The sequence below is a fragment of the Spermophilus citellus genome, assembly GCF_964194105.1.
Source record: "Spermophilus citellus genome assembly, chromosome: 3".
NCBI lineage: Eukaryota > Metazoa > Chordata > Mammalia > Rodentia > Sciuridae > Spermophilus > Spermophilus citellus.
Genome location: NC_138184.1, coordinates 24091673 through 24104374, shown reverse-complemented (window position 1 = coordinate 24104374; position 12702 = coordinate 24091673). Strand labels below are relative to the sequence as shown.

At 40.3% G+C, this 12702-nt stretch overlaps 1 protein-coding gene across 3 annotated transcripts in view; it reads left to right on the top strand.

Moving 5' to 3' along the window:
* Positions 1-12702, top strand: part of MYRIP (myosin VIIA and Rab interacting protein) — a 335039-nt gene that overhangs the window by 159330 nt on the left and 163007 nt on the right. The gene's annotated exons all lie outside the window — the stretch shown is intronic.

The following is a 12702-nucleotide window of genomic DNA, read 5'->3' as shown; positions in this document are numbered from 1 at the left end:
TTGATAGATCTGCCTGGAGTATTGACTACAGTAAAGAGATGACTGAGGTGAGGTGTGGCAAAGGATAACTGTTGACCTTCATGAAGAGGATGGGGGTGGGCCTCACGGGGGCATGTGGGTGTGACTACAGAGGAGAGGTATGGGCCATGTTGGAATCGAAGATGCAGCTCCCACCAGGCTTTATCCTTTTAAAATTTCTTATCTGGTCTCATCCTTTCATTCATTCATTCATTCATTCATTGCAAAGCAGACATGGGATTCTTAGGAATTATGCAGCAGCAATTATGCAGGAAATGTGAAGGTAAGGTAGGCAGGTTGCTGATGACCCAGAGACTTAGGGAGATGACTGGATATTGGTCTCAGAATGTATTGGTATATCCCCTGACAGCCTGTTCATTGATTGTGGGGACACTGAACAAGGGGTGATTGGCCTCAGGGCTTGGAGAAAGTTTCATAGTGGCCATGAAATAAAAGCAGGATTGAAAAGGATTAAAAAAGATTTAATACTGTGGACAGGGAGATGATGACCACCGTGTGAAGGAGATGATTCAAATTTCACATCCTCCCTCAGGGACTGACAGCACTTCTTTGACATGTTGAGTATTTGGACACTTCTGAGTTTGATAAGTCAATGTCTAGTATTTGTTTTTTACGACTGCAAAATGTCTTCTGATCCTAGCCCCTGTGGAGTGCACTGTGATTTGTGTTTGTGACATCCTTCCATAATGTCTGTGTTACAGTGAGTGAGCAACACTGAGACTGGCTGGTCCTGAGAGCACACACTCGGGCACTCTGACTTTTCCTTCCTTCCTTCCCTTCTCCTCCCTCTGCCCTGTTTCTTGCTCATATCCTTTAACATATCAAGTCCTAGTATTTTCCCACAGAGGTAGTTAATGAGGATAGCTATTAAGTACCCTCCCTTGTGAAGTAGTCTCTGAGCTGTAAAGAAAAAAGTAGCTCAGAGACACCAACTGAAGCAAAGAGTGGTTTATTGAACACCCATTGTCCAGGGCTGGCCGGGTGCTGCCCAGGTACTGTGCCTGACTTTCAGAGCAAGGAACCTATCTGCGTCTCCAGGTGGCAGGTTAACAGGAGTTGGGGAGTGGGGGATGCCCTGTGACAGAGGGAAGGAGAAGACTGATTGTCCATGAGCATATGTTTGGGAACTACAGATGGAGAAAGGTTCATTCATGCCTTCCACTTCTCAGTAAAGTTTGAGTAAGGCCAGGCACTCAGAACAAGAAATCTGGATATTGGAAGAAACAAGGATAGGTTTGAAATAGCTGCCACAGGAATTTGGGGATCTAGGCTCTTCCCATAGTGTGTTTTGTGCCAGCTACACTTAGCCATCCATGTGCAAATGTAGACAGTGATCTGTTCCTGGGTTGGGAGTTTTCATGGGTTGGGACAGGTCAGAGGGTGATGGGTATCGAATAACAAAAGATATTGAATAATGAAGGAAGTAAAGACAATATCCACATAGTGAAGGGAGAAAGAGCAGAAGAGGGCTGTGAATGGTCTGGAAGAAAATGAGGGGGCCAGTTAATAAGAAGTATCTGGTAAAATTAAAGAGCGCAGTCGTGGTACTTAACAAAGCAAGTTGGAAGAAAAGAAAATTCTGGGTAGGGGAAAGTATGTTTGAATTGGTGATTTCCCAATAGACCAGTTGAGTGGTGACCACGGGAGGGGGAGGTAGGATCTAGACTAGAAAGCAAGGAACTGAAAAGCCAGGGTGCGTGGATTCTGACTGGGGTAGTGACTGGGGTAGTGGCAGCATTATGGGTGTGAAGAATGAGCCAGCTGACAAAATCTTGTCAGGAAGAAAATCTAGAAAGTTAAGAGGTGACAGGAATAAGAAGTGAAAGAGGGTAGTGTAACGGTTGTCATGATTGCACACCCTGTGAGTGGAGTGAGTCTAATGTGTTTGGTCAAACATGGCGCCTTGAACCACACTAGCATTGGTGACCAACTGGTGGACCTCACTGCATGACCGTGGCCCTATCTTTGTTAACTCCATTTGTGTCACTAGATCCTGGTGCACAGAAGGCATGCCAATCTTTGAGAGCTAAATAATAGAACAGGATAATGCTCAATAGCAGCCATAAGCATGGTACAGATGAGTGTTGGGAATGGTCCAGATGGAACTCAAATGGAGAAGAGGATTCACAGGGTGTTCACAGACAAGAGGTGAAGTGAGCAAAACATGCACATCCCCCAGGGGTGTGGCCAGCCTGGAGCAGACCACTCTCAGTAGAGTAATGGCTAGTGGAATTGGGTCATTTGGGTTTGGTTTTTGCAGGGTCATAAAATCATGAAATTATACATCCTAGCAGTTATTAAAATATCTATTCTTTACTGTGCTTCAGTATATTCCCATACAAACAGAAGCAAATGTTTATACTTACACAATTTTTATTCTTTAAAATTTTCTTTATTCCTTTTCTCCCTGGATGATAAAAATCTCCCAAATTGACTAAACCATTAGTAGTATTAAAGAATGTAGTCATTAAGCCTTTGACACTCACATCCACCCCTACTTGATTGTGTTGGGGGGACTATTATTAGTTACAATTACAATCAAATTATTCACATTCATCAAACAGTAGAAATGCTGAATGACTCCCACACTACCTCAGAACCACGCTACTTATAAGAGGGGGGACCTGACCTCAAAAGGTCTTCTTATTCTCCTCCTGTGCTACATCATTTAAACCAAATCATCCCAAACATTGGCCAGATATTGAGTAAGAAGTTGCAAAAATGGCTGTAAGTCTGCATTTTAAAATTCCATTTCATGTTTATAGCAACTTAGGAAAAAAAGAGACTTGGTAATCCTGTTCACCTTAATTTTGCATCACTTCTGGGGCAACATTTATGACAACCCCTGAATCTCAGAAGTGGAGCATGAGGGACTAATGAACTGTTCACAGGACACCTGAGAAAATAAAACAAAACAAACAAACAAAAAAGTGGAGGTTTACCAAGGAGTCCTCCACATTCAGTGAGTCCACCTCAGACTGGGCACACCCTGACTTCTTGATCAAAGTCAGCAGAAAGACAAGGCTGAGGAAAGGTTGGAAATTTGCTGTTTTAATTTTGGATCATATTTTACAGGGATGTTTTCTAGGGTCTTGAGATCATTGTTGACTAAAACCAAAAGACACAAGAGAAGTTTGGCTGATTCTCTATTTTTCCATATTTTCTAAGCCAAGTACAGGCACTTTTTAAGGGATGAAATCCACGAGATGTGGGGCATAGTTTTGACTGATCAAATTTCTCAAAGGCTGAATTTGACAGAGAAGTATGTACAGGTCAGGATACCTCTGATGTATGGCCTTTGGGCTGACAGTCTTTTACATTGTGCTTGGATCGCATTTACATTTTTTTGGAGAATGCCTCTAGCTGTTTAATCTCTCAGTGTTACACATTCATCATGTAAAATATTTAAGGCATATTTCAAGTTGAACCACATATGGAAAATTTTAGATAAAGAACTTTTAGTACAAACAGAGAAATGAAAAGTTGTGCTGCAGTTGTGTACAATGAATCAAAATGCATTTTGCTGTCATAGATAACCTAATTAAAATAAAATACATCCTAACTTGAGATGCTAAAATGTAAATAAAATAGTTTAAAAAAAGAAAGAAAAGAACTTTCAAAACCTGCCCATTTTTTTGGGGGGGGAGCAGAAAGATATTTTACAACAGATTCTTTAAACCTTTGATTTTACCCCAGCATTGTGCTAGAAGATTGGCAGAGCAGATCTTCTGCTACCTTCCATGTTATCTAACAGTTCATCTCCCCAGAATCCCAGGTGAAACACTATCCTTAGTTAGAAGTAATTTTACGTTAGACATAAGTTTTGAGGACCTTATTCCAGCATATTCATATTTAAGAAAGTAAGGTTTTAAAACATTGTATATGTCAGATTCCATAAAGATCACATTTTGTGTGTGTGAAATTTCAAGAAAATAGACAGCAGCTCTGTGAAGGTGACAGATGACAGCTGTCATAGGCCATAGGCAGGCCCGTACTCTACTCCCGACTGCTCATAACATACTCCACCTCTCTTTATGTAAGTGAACCCCATGTTGCTGCACTGGTTTTGTTCCTCACTGTTATCCAGTGGCTACCATATGCATGCAAAACTCATGAGATACCATGTACATATGAGTTTGGGGTCAGGTTTAATTGTAATAAAAATTCTAGACCACCAAAAATTAAGGAGCTAGGAGTTTAGGGCAGACATTTGTCTGACAGTAGTAACACACAGCATCAGCAGTAACTACTAGGGTCTGGAGTTGTAGCTCAATGCAGAGCACTTGCCTAGCATGTATGAAGCACTGGGTTCGATCCCCAGCACCACATAAAAAATAAATAAACAAAATAAAGTTATAAAAAAAAAAGTAACTACTAACTATCGAGTACCTGGGCTGTCTCCAGTGCAGTTCTCCATCCGTGACTCAGGTTATAAACAGCTTGTTTTAGTTAGCTTTTTCACTGCTGTGATCAAGAGAGATACCGGACAAGAACTATTTTAAGGAAGAAAAGTTTATTTGGGGGCTCATGATTTCAGAGATCTCAGTTTATAGATGGCTGACCCCATTGCTTTGAGCTGAAGGGGAGGCAGAGCATCATGGTGGAAGAGTGTGGTGGGGGAAGGTGACTCAGGACATCACATGAGGAAGCAGAGAGTGTCTACTCCATTCACAGGGACAAAATGTATACCTCAAAGACATGCCCCCAATAACCCACCTCCTCCAGCAACACCTTACCTGGCTACAATTGCCATCCAGTTAATCCCTATCAGACAATTAATGCACTGATTATGTTAGCTTTCATAAGCCAATTATTTCACCTCTATAAACTTTGTTGCATTGTCTCACACATGAGCTTTGGGCGGACACCTAATCTAAACCATTACACAGCGCTCATCAAGAGAGAACCCAGATAGTGTACAGTCACTGTGAAATAGTGGCAATCTATAACTTCTGCTTTCTCTTTTTCTATCCCAGTGAAAAAATAGCCTCAATGGTCTATTTGGTTATTTAGTTGAGTAAAAGCATTTTACAAATTTCATCAGGAGGCTGAGGCAAGAGGATTGCAAGTTCAAATCCAGCCTCAGCAAAAGCGAAGTGCTAAGTGACTCAGTGAGTCCCTGTATCTAAATAAAATACAAAATAAGCCTGAGTATGTGCAGCTCAGTGGTCGAGTGCCCCTGAGTTCAATCCCCAGTACCCACCCCCAAAAAAATTTACAAAGAGAATTCCCGTTTAATGGTTGTTGCTATACTTATTTATTTATTTATTTAATAAATATCTTTATTTTATTTATTAATTTTTTTATGTGATGCTGAGGATCGAACCCAGTGCCTCACACATGCAAGGCAAGCGCTCAACCACTGAGCTAAAATCCCAGTCCTGTGTTGCTATATTTATAATCATAAGGTTAGTTCTTCATCAGTCTTCTGTGGCATATTTTTGCATTAAAATGTATTTCTGTTGTGTTAGCTTAAAATTTGCAGCTTTGGGAGTTCAACAGACATCAGATGAATTTATTATAGAATGAATGATGAACTACTTAGTTCGGAAGTTATATAGCAAATTGGAAACTTCTAAATTATTCCCTTCGTCATTTTATGTTCTATGCACATTTATCTTCTTGACATTGTTAAATAGATTCAAACATTATCAATAAGGACATATAGTGGTTGAATTTTAAGATCCTCTGCTGCAAACAGACCCAGAGAGAGCACAGCCCGTGCTCACCAGCCATTAACATTTCAGGTTGAATTTGTTCAAGAATGATGGATGCTCCTGTATTCCTTGGGAACAAGTTGACTTTCTAGCTCTTTGCTTCATTATAAAAACTGTTTTTTCTTTTTTTGGTCACTGTGCTCTATCACATTTAACCCAGACCAATTTGAGAGACTGCTTTCAGGGAATGAAGAAAAAAAAAGATCCTTGGAAATGAAATCAGAACATACTCATCATGATACCTGTGGTATTTGCTTTGGTTTTTCCAAGAAAACTTTGATTATTTTCCCTTGGACTTGAGAATCCTTTACTCTGTCCACTAATTATCTGGTATTCACACAACCCGCATGATTCATCAAGTAGTATAAAGTAGTTTTGGAATGAATTCCACAATACAGTTAATATCCTAATATATTTCTAATATCCCTGAAGAAGATATAATATTAAATAGTGATCAGTATGGGCTAAGGACATTCATAAGTTAACAGAGAAATTGGGAAATATTGAACCTCATTAGAAATCCAAGCAATCGTTTTTTTTTTTTTTTTCTCTTTTAAATTAGTGAATTTTAAAATCATTCCACTTGGTGTTGATAAGGGTAGATTGAAAAAAAGGCACTCTCCTTCTTGGCTGGTGAAATCTTAAAAGGAAGAACTTTTTACCAATGTGTATCAAGCACTATTAACATATCCAAGCACTTTTACCCAGTAATTTCAATTTTGAAAACCTGTAACTAACAGCATAACACAATATTTTTAAAATACTGTCTAAAAATGAGTTGTACTGAATTATTTGTAGTATAAAAAATGCCCACAGGAGAATGATAAATTAGTACATGTTCAACTTGACAGAATACAATGAGACCTTTAAAAATATGTATATTCTATCCTCATGGGTAAAGACTTACACTAAAATGTCAGATTAAACAGGGTATGGTGGCATACACTTGTAATCCCAGCAGCTCCAGAGGCAGGAGGATCACAAGTTTGAGGTCAGCCTCAGCCACTTAGTGAAGCCCTAAACAGCTTAGTGAGATGCTGACTTATCATAAAAAATTAAAAAACATTGGGGATGTAGCTCAGTAGTAAAGTGAAAGTGCATCTGGGTTCAAACCACAGTAATAAAAAAAATTTTTTTAAATGAAAGAAGGAAAAAAGTCAACTTAAACACCACAATGCAATATGTACATATAATCATCACATTCTAAGGAAAACAGAAAAAAGACTGAAAGGAAATACACTATCAGTACTGTTGAGAGTAATCATTCTTTGCAAAATTGGTCAGCTGGTCTACCCTGTGAATTTTGAACTTGCTTCCCAACTCAGAACTCAAGGACAAGGAGAGATGGTGTGGACAGAAGGAGAAAAGTTAAGCGGGAAGACCCATAGTGTGTGTTCCCCTGCCTGGCCCTGGGTGGAGGGACTGCAGGTAGAAACTTAAAGAAGCTGTTTTCACTGTGTAGCTGGGGGCCAGCAAGTGCTGCTCCGCAGCCTATGGAACAGTATGTGATAGAGACTTTCAGCATGGAGGCAGGAGGTCAGAAGTGAGAGCTGTGAGGGAACCAGGAAGTACTTGGTATTTGGCTCAGGAAAGCAGGGCTTAGCAGCAGCAGGAGGGAGGAAGCCCCCAGCCCAGGGGTTTCTCTATAATTGGACCATTAGCAGGGTCTGGAAAGGAGAACACCAGTGACCTCCTGCCACGTGTTCCCAGGACTCCAAGAAAACAGTAGGCAGTGCCTTGGTTTTATCCAGGCTGGGCACAGCATCAGCTGTCCTGGAACTGTTAGGAGGACCCAGGTGTGTGTTTCCCCCTAGGCTGGTAGCACTGGGGGAAGCTCAGGTGGCAGCACTGAAGCAGGCATGGACTTGGACAAACCAAGGAGAAAGGAACATAGGATATTGAATGATTGGAGGATGAACCATCGAATAAACAGGTGGATCCATAACTCCAATCTGGTCCTCCCTGGGAATTTGAACTTGGGTGGATGATGTTTCAAAACAGGGCAGTTAGAGCTGAGTTCTCCTAAGACAGGTAATAGGACATTGACCATGAGTTCAGGTTACTGAGATCCCTGGTCCTGCCACCTCCAGCCTTGGATTATCTGGTTTTCCTCAATTCTTGAAGGTAATAGATCCTTTATTAGGTTACCTTTTCACAGAAGTTTTCTAGAGCTCATTTCTAGAGATTAAAGCAGAACCTAAAGAATCATAACTGATACAGAAAAGATAATGGAATCAGAGCTGGAAAGTAGATGTTTCAAGCTAAGGTGGGGACAAAGTGGTGACCACCTTAGCTTGGGATTAAGACGGGGAGGTTGTGGTTTCTCACAAGGTTTTCAGATCTTCCACAATGAAATGCAGTGTCTTGAAATTGGTGGGTCTAGCCAATAATTAAGTGGTAACCCATGAGATAAAGGGTTCATGACTTCCAAATGTTCATTTAAAAATCCTTTGTGCGTAGAAGACAGAAAGGACTTCAGCTACCTTGAGAATTAAATGTGTGCTGCAGAGACAGGAGTCCTATGGGAATGAAGTTGGGACTGAAGGTTAAGTGATGTTCTGCCAATGCCCGGGAGGTTCACTCACATTGCAGTGGTGGGGATGCTGCCCATCACATGCTCCCCCAAATGGGCGCAGGCTGCTTGGGTTCTAGGAGTGCACTCCAAGCACAGAGCTACCTGGGCTTCTGGATTTAAATAAACCCTAGGAGTCAGTGCTGCCTCACTTGATTGTACCCAGTTTTAGTGTGATTGTCATCTGCTTTGCCTCTAACTCCAGAATTAGTCCTTGGAGACTCATCCAACTCAAGCCAACAAGTGATCAATCTGCTCTTCCTCTGATCAGTGGTCATCATCCTGAGTTACATAGACTTTCTGCAAGTTTCATAGGCCATACCAATAACTTAATGGGATTTGTTTCCAAATTTTCAGCTTCTATTCATGTTTTTTCTGACACTGATCTACTCAAGAAAGTACCTCCCCTTTCCTAACTATACTTCTCTCACTGTACTACAGGAAAACACAGGCCTTACCCAACCCTGTCTCACTGAAACTCAGGACAGAGAAACCTTTGAGTGCACTAGAGAAACAGTTCACACATGCTGTTGGTGTAATAAAAGCAAGGTGTCCTAACAACTGGACACCCAAAATGACTGCTTTTGTGTGATATGCAATTTCTGATTCTTGAGTTTCAAAAAAAAATTGAAGGAGAACCTAAATGACTAAATCATGGACTGTGATTTTTGACATATGACTCAGAGGATGTTCAAAATTGAAAGATATTATGATTGTAAAAAAGACTTCCATTTCCATCTTAGGAACAAGCTTTTTTAGGGCTTGTTTTTTGTTTGTTTGTTTTGTTCTCTTTTGTTGTTGTTTGGGGTTTTGTTTTGTTCTTTTTTTTTTTTTTTTTTTTTTTTTTGTACCAGGGATTGAAACCAGGCATGCTAAACCACCAAGTCACATCCCAGCCCTTTTTATATTTTATGTTGAGACAGGTTCTTGCTACATTGCTTATGGCCTCGCTAGGTTGCTGCAACTGGCTTTGACTTAAACTCCTCCTGCCTTAGCCTCCCAAGCTGCTGGGGATTATAAGTATGCACCACCCTACCAAGCCAGGGCTTGTATTTTTAAAAAAAGAATAAAACTAGGGCTGAACTCCATCTCATTAAAGTAATAAATACTATTTATTTGTTCATAAAGCAATTGACTAAGAAGCTAGCTCTTCATAAGATGCACTTTTAATAAAAATATATGTTCATATGACTAGTTATCAAAAATTTAATGTATTTATGTGTTTGATCAATTTTGCCTTAATAATAGTCAGAATTTATAATTTAATCCATGATAGATATTCTGTACTTTGAGCTACAAGGCTCAAAAATTTTTATTCTTATTTTTTTATTATTTGTTCTAATTAATTATACATGACAGCAGAATGCATTTCAACTCATTGTACACAAATGGAGCACAACTGTTTGTTTCTCTGGTTGTGCATAATGCAGAGTCACACCTTCATGCAATCATACATGTACATAGGGTAATAATGTCTGCCTTATTATTAAACCAATTTGGTACACATGTCCCTGTGGGGGAAAAAATGATAATAGCATGACAAATAAAAGATTATATAAAAGATACATAAAATAAAATTCTATAAGGGAAGTAGAATGGGATCGAATACCTGTTCAAGGAGATAAAAGAAAAATATTAATTATCTAACTGCTAAAGAAGGAATCAGCAAACTAGCCTCCCAGACCAAATCTTGCCCGTTGCCTGCGTTTTTAAAATAGTTTGATTGGAGCACAGTCTTGTCATTTTGTTTCTGCATCGTCTGCAACTGCATTCAGCTCACAGCAACCAAGCCCAGTGTTTCCAACAGAGACCACATGCCCACACCTACCCCCAAATATTTACTATCTGGCTGTTTACAGGAGACGTTTGCCAGCCCCCAGCTCAGATCAGTCACGGCTCATCACCTAAACTTCAGCACAGTTCCATCCCAGGCTAATTGGGACCCTAGCCAGGATGTCAGCTGGAATGAAGGGGGCGTGGATGGGATGACAGCCGTCAGTATTTGCAACAGTGCACATTTTGTAATTTCTGTACTGAGAATTTTAACAGCTGACAAAACATCACACAGGCTGGTTGCACTGTTCCTATTCACTGACCGCAGATCTGCAGACGAGAACCTCCATCCAGACCACTATACTTTCTGGTTGTCGAGCTGCAAGGGGACTTAAGAAATCATGCCACCTTCAGCTCCCTTTGTTGTATCAGTATCTGGTCCAGCATATGTCATCTTTAGCTTTGCTCCTGGGTGTAGTGGAGAAAAGATGCCAGATTTTTTTATCGGTTTAAATTCTGGTATTTAAATTTCAGTACCCAATCTTGAGACCATTAAAGCATTTCCCCAGCATTGCCTTGTTAGCTTTTAATTAATCAAATACATACTCACCAACCACATCAGTGTTAGATATGTCTGAGTGACATTATGCAAATAACTCCCGATATGCCCCAAATACGATTCATGGTTTTAGAGGGAAATTTTTTTAAGAAGTGAGCAATCGCACATTTTGGTCAAATGCTTGAATAAAAGAGACCTTCAAATAGGAAACAGACGTGGAACATAGAGAATGTTCCTCATTTAGCCCCAGTAGATGATACTTTTAAATGAACAGTGAAAATCCAAAGAAATTCTTCTTTAAAATTAAACCAACCGCTTGTCATTGGTTGCGTGTGGTGGGGGATCCAAAGATGTAAAAAGCACCTGTGATTCAGATGTTTGATGACTTTCTGGAGGTAAAACATGTCCATCTCTCAGATCTGCCACCCATTCTTCGGTCATCTCATATCAAGAACATGCAGAGAACCTACAACAGATTACACCCATTGTGATAATGCTGCAATCCTTCTTGCTTTCACAGTCTTTGTTGAGGAGTTACCTCCAGGCCTAGGGGACTGTGTGAAAATGCCTCTTAATAAGAAAAAATAGCTCCTCTACTCCCAGCCAGTCTCAGTCTAGGGTCTAGATATCAAGTACCGCTGGATTTCCCAGCATAGGTTCCAATTTTATCGTTGGCTGGAAGTTCTCTTTAACTAAATAATACAGAAATAAGAGAATCGAGAATGACTAAAGCCTTGCCATAGATTAAACCCTGCACAATTATTAACATTCCCATAAGCATCATTGTGATTCAATAAATATTGAATAGCACAGTAATGTCCAATCCCTCCTTGCTAAGGAAATGGTGAAAGTGTACCCAGAAGTTGCAAGAGGTGTCTCTGGTTCTTTGGAGATCACCAGCAGTGCTTCAGGAACCATGTCTGGGCATTCTTTCTGCTCCCTGAATGTAATTCAACATGAATTACAGCAGCACACAGTAGGGAGCTTTCCTTGCTGCCACCACATGTAACTTGTGATTCAGCTTTTTCCCAACAGTGTTCATTTTACAGTTTCAACTTCATTACCGGTTTTCATGACTGAGAAGATGGGGAAATGCATGGCCTTGGCTTTCAGCATAAAGTTATTGACATGAAACCTTGGGTTTCAAGCCAAAGGCCTGTACCCCTCCTTGACAACCCCTCCTTGATGTCCAGAAAGAGCCCTCTTGGTGGTCTGTCCTGTGAGTTCTTCCCATACCTCAGCTTCCTTAGGCTCATATTTTTTTTTTCTTTCCTGGATACACATAGCCATTGTCCCAGCTTCCATAGGACAAGCTTTATCTAGACAGAATTTTATTAATAACCACTTATATAACTCTATTGCTAGGTACTGAAGACTCTTTAAATATTTTTAATAATGCTATGAAATATTACTAAGGATACTGTTAGGTAGCTACTATTGTTTTCCCCATGTTGTATATAGGGAAAGTTAGGCATGAAAAAGTTAAGTAGCTAAGATTTAATAGATGATATTTTATTAAAGAGCATTGCTTATATATATGGTGTCATGGTTTGGATCTGAAATGACCTTTACAAGGTGGGGCCCACTAGAAGGAAGTGAAATCACTGGGCATGTGCCCTGTAAAGGGATAGTGATCCAGGCCCCTTCCCTCCCCTCTCTCTTTTTCTGAATTGCCATAAGATGAGCAGCTTTGCTCTACCACATGCTCCCTGCCATGATGTTCTGCCTCTTCACAGGCCCCAAAGCGACAGAGCTATATGACCATGTACTGAAACCACTGAAATCGAACCAAAATAAATCTCTCCTCCTTTTAAGTTGATTCTCTCAGGTGTTTTGTTACAATGATGGAAAGAGATGGGATTGATAGAATTAAGCAGCTTCAGTACCATTCTGCATTCAGTTGGTTGTCCTGCATGGTGTGTTGGAAAGAGCACAGATTCTAGATGACGTGCTTGAGTTCAAATCCACCCCTCAGTGGGCAAAATAGAGAGAGTCATGCTCAACCCTTGGAGTGGTGAGAATTAGATCAAGGGAACTTACTT